The sequence below is a fragment of the Belonocnema kinseyi genome, chromosome 5 (assembly GCF_010883055.1).
Source record: "Belonocnema kinseyi isolate 2016_QV_RU_SX_M_011 chromosome 5, B_treatae_v1, whole genome shotgun sequence".
NCBI lineage: Eukaryota > Metazoa > Arthropoda > Insecta > Hymenoptera > Cynipidae > Belonocnema > Belonocnema kinseyi.
In genome coordinates this window covers 120,040,099-120,049,179 of record NC_046661.1, presented here as the reverse complement: position 1 = coordinate 120,049,179, position 9,081 = coordinate 120,040,099, and the positions used below count along the sequence as shown (strand labels likewise).

Genomic DNA, 9,081 nt, shown 5'->3' with positions numbered 1-9,081 from the left:
TTCTTTAATTTTATTCATACAGTGCTCATAAATCCCAATAATAAATGAATTAATGAATAATTGTTTTTTTTTTATCAAAGTTGTGGAGAATATACGAACTAAAAAGTGCCGATGCTGTGACTAGTGTCGCAGGAAAGAGAGAGAAGTTACAACCGACCTGTGTGTGACGAACATAGGGCGGTCTTGTGCAACCTTTGCCCCGAAGTAGATTAAGCTTATTCAATGCAAAATTTATTGTAATTAATTGTTTTTTAATTTAATTTAATTTCGAGAATTAGTTTGAAAATAAAAATAGTTTTTTTTTTAGAAAAGGCTTCTTTTTTTAATTCCTATGAATTTTTCCTATCTTTCAAACTTACCAACCGCTTTTTCATTGAAAAAAATTTTTTCTTAATTTTTTTATCTTTATTTAAATGAAACCATCTTATTGTGCATCAGAAAACAAAGAAACTGAGTTATTATATATTCAAATTATTTATAATAATAAGCATTCTGCCCGCGCCTATGATATTCCTCATTTTTTAAAATTTTTTAACTTCGAATGTTCAAATAAATATACTTTTTGGAAGGAACCTAATTATATGCTACACCACCTTAAAGTAAAATTTGTCCCCTTCAAAATGGCGTTTGAAATTTTTAAATTAGTTAATTAGAAAAGAAATGACATGATTTAAAAAAACATGTCAAATACACGATTTTTCTCGATTTTTATTTGTTTAAACATTTTTTTCAACATTTTAAAGTCATTGAAACAGGATGTTACATACACCAATCTCTCCGACATTAAAAAATGAAGAGAATGGTTGGATACTAACACCTGATGCCGATAAAAGGAAAAGATTATGCACAAGGAATCCAAATTGGGGACATTTGTCACCCACAGGAGCCGGTGAGGACAAAAAAATGTATAGGATCCGTCTAGGGTTAAAAGCGCATGGCGCCATTTTCGATTAATTCTTGAAACATCTCGAAATTACTCGAAAAATTGGATTGGAGGCTATTGCCGAGAAATAAATTCTATGAGAAATTATGAGAATCTCAGAATTTATTTTAATTAATAGAAGATTGCACTGTTTCGTTAACTTTTCGGTTGACAATTCAACTCTTTTTTCGAAAGTTTGTCTTTTTTATTTTAAAGTTTACCTGCTTTAGCAGAAATTAAATCTTTTTTTTTGTTGATAAAAATGCAACTGTTTGCAAGGCGGCCGCTGGACCGGGAAACCGGGAATTTTTTGAGACCGGCAAAACCCGGGAAATGACAGTGAATTTTGTTTTTTGACCGGGAATTTTACAAATTTGTAGAAGAAAAATCTGTCCACGTTCGATTTCAACAGTTTTTAAATAATTGGTTGAGTTGCTGTGTTTTTTCAATTATGTTATTATTTAATTTACAATGCGTAATTCAAAATTTGTTTACTTTAAAAATTTTTCCATTTAACATTTTTATTTCTATGCTTACTTTTTCAATTTAAAGAATTTTTAAATGTTTTCTTAAAGACTTGAACAAATAAAAAATAAAAGCCTTCTCGCTGAAAATTTTGGATGAAAAACATTTTTATTGAATAAATAAATTTTTTTAATTTATATGTACTTTAAGTGATAAAAAAAGAACAAAAACGATTTTAAACCCGTTCAAAACTTAAAATTTTTCAAATTTTAACGTTAAAAATTAAACGTTTTCAATTTGAATGTCTTATTCATTAAACAAATGTGAATGTGTGACTGAAAGTTTAAAAACTATTTTCGACTTAAAAATAACTTCATAATAATATATTCTTAATTAAAGGATTTGAAAAATGTAATTTTAAGAGAGATTTAGGAGTTTTTAAGAGATATTTTAGAGTTTGAAAAGATTAAAAATTATCATGCAAATTTTAGAAAGTTTTCTAAAATCTTCTAGAATTTTTTTGGAAAATTTTGTTTAAATCTTTGAAAAACTTTTTAATTATTCTCATAAAATAATTTTTGAAAATAAAAACTTACTTTTAATCTTCCTAGGAATCTTAAGAAAATGATTTTATACTTTTGATGCCTTTCACAATTATTAAAAAGAACTTCTATTTTCTGAAAATTGTAAAAAAATTCAATTCATTTTGACAGATATTTAGAAGTTTTGAAAAAATTCCAAAATAACTTTAAATTTAAAACCAATTTAAAACAAATTCTAGATTTCTCAAGATTTCGAAATACAATTTTGAAGCTTTCCAAGGATGTTTAAACTATCTAAAAAGAAAACAATTGAATTTCTAATTTAAGAAGTTCTCAGTTACAATTTCTTCAATTTTTCAATATTTGATGATTCTAGCTCAAAATTCCTTAAAATTATATAACTTTGAAAATTTCAAAGTTGATTGATTGATTTTTTAATTTAGAGCATTGGAAATGATAACGTTGACTTATATTTTTTTATATTGAAAAATAAAACGACCACCCTGTGTTTGGTTATAAATTAAGCTATTATACTATTTTCTTGAAAACTTAACTATTTCGTAGAAAATTTACTTTTTGTTTAAAATATGTATTTTGTTATTGAAAAATGAACTGAAATATTTTCTGGACGAAAGTTCCATTTATAAAAAAAATTTGGTTTTTATTACCAATTCATCTGGTATAGTACAAAATTGATCGTTTTTTGGTAAAATGCAATTATTTGGTAGAGAATTGAACTATTTTGTTAAAAATTCATCCTTTTTGGTGGAAAAAATTCGTCTTTTTGGATTGAAAATTCAATTTTTTCGTAGAAACCTATTTTTTTTGTTACAAAAATTCTATTTTTAATGTTACTAGTTAACTGGAATGTTTTTTGGATGAAAACTCAACTTTCTTGTGATAAAAAGTTCTTCTACTTTAAGATAAACTTCATATTTTTTGATAAAAATTCAACTATTTGCTAGACAATTCAACCATTTTGTTGAAAAGTCATCCTTTTGGGTTAAAAATTCCTCTTTTTGGATTGAAATTAAAATTTTTTTGGTAGAAAATTATTTCTTATTAAAAAATTCCTAGTTTGATCGTGAAAACTCGACTAAAATCTTTTTCAACATAAAAATCAACTATTTTTTGAAAAGTTATCTCTTTGATTTAAAATTTCATCTTTTATAGAAGAAATTTCATTTTTTATATAAAAATGTAACTTTTTTTGTTAAAAATCGTTCTTTTTTGCTTGATAATTCAACTAATTTGTTTAAAACATTTGGTTGAATCGCTTTGTTAAGAAATAACTTTTTTTGTCAAGATTTATATTTTAAGTTGAAAAGTTATCTCGTTGGTTAAAAGTTTCATTATCTTGTTAAAAATTCGTGTTTTTTTTTTGTGAAGAATAATTTTTTAGTTTAAAATTTCCTTTTTTTTGCGTAAAAATGCATCAGTTTCGTGTAAAAATAATTTTTTGTTGAAAATTCATATTTTTTGTTTGAAAACTGAAATTTTATAAAGAAATTTGGCTTCTGGTTTGAAGGTTCAATAATTTAGATAAACTTTTATTTATTTTTTGAGTGAAAAATCTTTATTTGTTGGAAATTCGTGTTTTTCGTTTTGAAATTCTTTTCTTTTGTTGTATGAATTTCATTCTTTTTTAATTAAAATATAAACTATGACACTTTTTCGTTGTTAATTTGTCTTTTTAGGTTGAATATTGAACTATTATTTTAAAAATTCAATTATTTGGTTAAAGAGTTATCTTGTAAAGTAGAAGAAACTTTTTTTGTTTTGTTTGAAATAAATGAATACATTTGAAAATTTTCAATTTGTATAACAAACACTGTGATTTCTGAAAATGTCCGAGCTACAAAATAATTTATATTCAACCGCTGATAATACCTGAACAATAAAAATGTTGTTAAAAATCATAAATTCTCCTAAATTCTGTCATATTCTCGGTTATATAACACGAACTTAAATTCTCGTGACGCATGAATTTGGATTTAGTTAGTTGGCATCGTTCGCAACGCCTCTACCGGAAAAGCGTTGAAATACCAGTTTTCCAAATGGTATTATTTCTGATTAAAAGCGTTCCAATTTGTAAACTTTTAAATTAAATTTGGAAAATTGGACAATTGTATTAGAAGAATTTAAAAATTGTATCATTTCTAACTAAAAGCGTTAAAAATTGAAAAGATTACCAATTTTTTTTTAATTGATAAAAAATTTAATATTTTAAAATTAGAATTTTGAACATTCGCAACAATTTTCTTCTGAAGATTATTCTTTTAGTTATACATTTTATTATTTGGTTGAAAATTTTATAATTTTCTTAAAAAGATATTCATTTTAGTTGCAAATTGTTTATAGTTATTATTTCGGTGTTAGAAAGTGAACTGGAATCTTCTTTGTATGAAAATTTAACTATTATTTTAAAGTTTTTTTCTTAATTCGTCTGTCCCATGAAAAAATTTCATCTTTCTAGAATAAATATGTAACTTCGGTTGAAAATTAAAATTTTTTTTTGAAGTTTCTCTTTTTCATTTTAAAATTCACCTACTTTAGAATTAAATTATATATTTTCTGGATAAAAATGCAACTGCTTGCTTGAATATTCAAAATTTTTGTTAAAAAGTCATAATTTTTTGTTGAACAATCTACTGTTTAAATATAATATTTGGGTGTTGAAAAGTGAACTGAAACATTTTCTGCATGAAAATTCAACTAGTTTTTATTTAATTGAAAATCCATCTGTTTTAAGAAAAATGTCATATTTTTGGATAAAAATGCAACTGTTTTGTTGGACATTAAACTATTATACTATTTTCATGAAAATTTGATTATTTCGTAAAAAATTTACTTTTTGCTTAAAATTTATATTTTGGTGTTTACAAATGAACTGAAATCTTTTCCGGATGAAAGTTTAACTTTTCAAAGGAAAGTTTGTGGTTTTTTAATTAAAAATTCATTCTTTTTTATTGAAAAAATTCGTCTTTTTGGATTGAAAATTCAATTTTTTCGTAGAAACTTAATTTTTTATTAAAAGATTCAATTTTTGATCTTGCAGCCAACTGGGATCTTTTTTTCATGAAAACACAATTTGTATTGTAATTAAAAATTCTTCTACTTTAAGAGAAATTGCATCTTCTTAGATAAAAATGCAACTATTTTGTAGAAAATACTACAATTTTGTGAAAATGCCATCCTTTTTGTTACAAAAATTGTTTTTTTAGATTGAAAATTCAATTTTTTTCGTAGAAAATTATATTATTATTATTATTTTATTATAGTATTCAACTAATTTGTTTAAAAGATTTCGTTGATTCGATTGAAAGTTCAATTAGTTTGTTGACAATTTTTTTGATTTAAAAATTCAACTACTCGAGTAAAAGTTAAACTACATTGTTAAAATTTTTGTTGCTGAAAGGATCATGTGTTTGTTTAAAAATTTAAGTTTTCAACGGAAAATACTTCTTTTTTTTAAATTCATTTTTCAACAGAAAATGTAAGTTTAAAATTTTTTTAGTTTGAAATTTCATTTTTATTTGATAAAAATTTATCAGTTTCGTGGAGAATCAATTTTTTGCTGAAGTCTTATTTTTTGTTTAAAAACTAAATTTTTGTAGAGAAAAACTTGTCTTCTGACTTTAAGTTTCAATAATTTAGCTAAACTTTTATTTATTAAAAAATTTTTTTTGTATAAATTTCCTTCTTTTTTTATTGAAATATAAACTATGAGATTTTTTCGTCGGAACTTTGTTTTTTAGGTTATATATTCAACTTTTATGTTAACAATTCCATTATTTTGTTAAAAAGCCATCTTTTATAGTAGAAAAGACATTTTTTTTGTTTGAAATAAATCAATAAATTTGAAAATTTTAAATTCATGTACAAAATACAGTTTTATTCCGTTTATAAAATATTCTACGTTAAAATTATGACCAGATTAAAATTATGGTATTTGAATATTAATGATTTGAAATAAAAAATTAGTTAAGGGAAAATGCGGGAATTTTGAAAATGTGTTTTTGGTTTCGCATTTTTGCATTTTTCCGCTAGAGACACTACAAGCGATTTAAACCAACTTAATCCGGATTCGCGCGTCCAAGTTTTCCGAGAGAGGGGTTTCCTTATACTACTTCTTGCCCGTGTTCTTCATTGAATGAAGTTTTCATTTTTTTCCTCTTAAAAAAAGTTTCTAGCATTTTGATATAAAAAATTTAATTAGTAGATTTTTGGAGGTTTCGAATTTAAAGATTCAAAATTAAGATAAAATCTGAAAATATTTGAACAAAGTTTTGAAAAATTTACATTTTTGAATATTTGTTAATAATAATTTTGAACCCTCTTAAGGATTTTGAAAAGATTCACGATAATAAAGAAAAATTCCAGGGTGGCCTCAAGATTCAATATTTCAATTTCCCTGACTTTTCCCTGATGTTTAGACGAATTTCCTTGACAGGAAATTATTACAAAAGCGAATAGGTTTCAATAATGTGCTAAGCAAAATAGTGAAACAAGCCAGAAAAATGTGCTTTACATGGCAGTATGGATAAATGAAAGCTAGACAACTCAGCGGCGCCACTAACGAAAAACAAAATGTCATATAATGACATTATAATGACTATTCGTTTCTAAGAAAACAGGGCGGCGCTAGCTAGCCGCCAAATCAGCGGCACCCTCTAAAAATATCATGAAATTTCAAAAAATAACTAGGTTAGATTTTTTTGCTATTTTCTGCTTTACAATGCGCTATGAATCGCTTTTGTAAAATCAACTCTTATCTAAAAAGAGTTGCCCCCTGTGACGAAAAAAGTATTAAAAAATGATTAGGCTATTTTATTTTTCTATTTATCTGCTTTCCAACGTGATATGAAACACTTTTTAAAAATAAATTCTTATTTTTAAAAACAACCCTCTGGGCTGAAAAAACGTATTTAAAAAAAAAAACTATCTAGATGGAAAATACTCTTAAAATATTAACACAGTATTTTTAAAGCATAATTAAGGAGCAAAATTATTCTTCACCCCTAATTGCTAAAAAAACAACCCTCGTATTTGTATTCGAATACAAACCTGCAGACTGATGCCAAAAATTGTATACATTAACTGTTAGGATTTTTGTGCTCTTTCTTTATTTTCCAATGACATATGAATCGCTTTTGTAAAATTAACCCTTATATAAAAAAGCAACATTCTGTAATGAAAACGCGTATTGAAAAAAGTAGTTATGTACATAGATGGAACTTACTTATAAAATAGTAAAATCTTACTTTCAAACATAATTATTTCTCACCCCTAATCCTTACAAAAATAACCCTCATAATGTATCAGCTAAAATTGCAAAATCTTTTACAAAATTATTTTCCATTCTATGTGTTTATATTCGAAAAATATCATTTACCTTTTTCGATGCATCTTTTAATGCCTTTAAACAACTTCCAGCACAACAAATTTTAAACGAGAAAAATCCATTTTCATATAACGAACAATCTAAATTTTCAGAATGATTGCAAATTTTTTGAGAGAAGACTTTTTCTAAAATAATTTTTTCAAATAGTGATGAAAACTATTTTTAAAGATAAGTTGAAATAATTTTAAAACCCCAAAAAGCAGTCGTGTGACCAGGAATGCTGGGCATCTACATTTATGTTCTGTACATAATTGTCACATAATATCAAGTCGCCAATTTATTATCTCCTTCAAATACAGGGTCATGGTGTTTCTGCTAATAAATATTCAAGATTCGAATTTGTAAAAATTCGATTTTATTAAGTTAGTTCGTTTTCTTGATTTTTCCAGCGGGTTAACATGGTAAGGAATTATGTTCCAACTGCCCCAGGATACCACCCCTAACGTGAAATATGACTTAGTTTGATGAGAAGGTCTATGAGAATCTTTTCGACTTTGCTACTATCAAAACTTCTCAAATTTCGAACATATCCAGGTATATCAGTCCCTGGGTTTTCGACAGACCCAATGCTCTGAAGTATGAAATTCTAGCATCCCCAAAAAAATACCCTTGTCGCAAAATTGGTCTGAATTTGATTGGTAGTAGAATATGTACATTTTTGGACACCTACCTTAGTGAACCCCACATAAATTCGACCTTATCCAGGTAGATCGGTCACATGATTTTTTTATCGGCTCAATGTTGTAAGGAATCAAGGTTTAGTATCCCCATAAAACTACCCTTATAGCAAAATTCGTCTGAATTTTATTAGTGGTAAACTATGTACATTTCTGGACAACTGCATTAGGGAAACCCATACATGCTGTAAATGATCAAGTTTTATTAACTCCAAAAAACTGCCCTTATCGTGAAGTCAATCTTAATTTTATTAGTATTACATGAAAATTTTGTAAAGAACGGAATGCATTTTTTTTCGAATGTGATTTGGATAAATGGTTCTCATAGATAAAAGATCAAAGATAAAACACAAATAAAAGCCAAAATGTATTTTAAAACATACATGTAGATACCCAGCATACCTATTCACAAAAGTGCTTTTTAGGATTTTAAAATGATTTCAATTTATCTTTAAAAATAGTTTTAATAACTATATGAAAAAATTAACACACCTAGACTGAAAAATAACTTTGATGAGAAATAATTATGATTAAAAATACCATGTTACTATTTTATAAGTAGGTTCCATCTATGTAGATATCGGCTTTGTTCAATACGTGTTTTCATTACAGGGTGTTTCTTTTTTATAGAAGGGTTAATTTTACAAAAGCGATTTATATTGCATAAGTTTTTGCAGCACAGGGGGTTGCTTTTTAAAATAAGGGTTGATTTTACAAAAGTGTTTATATCACATTGGAAAGTAAAAAAATCTGCCCGTTTTGCCGGCACATTCTCCTAGCGCGCTGCGCGCGCGGCTCGATAATGTATTTCGCTCGATAATGCATTTACCTCGCGCTCCGCGCTCGGTCTTTGCATTACCCTCCACAATTTTACACAGACCACAATGCGAAATTTTCTACATTGTATGTTAAAAACTATTATATCAAATGCCTATTACAATTTCTTTTTGTGTATACCTTGGTTTGGCACTGCTTATTCAAATATTGCAAAATAATGGTCACATTTTATTTTTCCTGATCTTAATAGGACCCTGTTGTGGTCGTTTAATTCTTTTCCCTTTATATATATAC

General features: G+C 26.2%; 1 protein-coding gene across 2 annotated transcripts in view; it reads right to left on the bottom strand.

Annotated features, from left to right (window-relative positions):
- The window catches only part of LOC117172926 (uridine diphosphate glucose pyrophosphatase NUDT14-like), a 19,104-nt gene that overhangs the window by 1,404 nt on the left and 8,619 nt on the right, over positions 1-9,081 (bottom strand). The window lies entirely within an intron of this gene.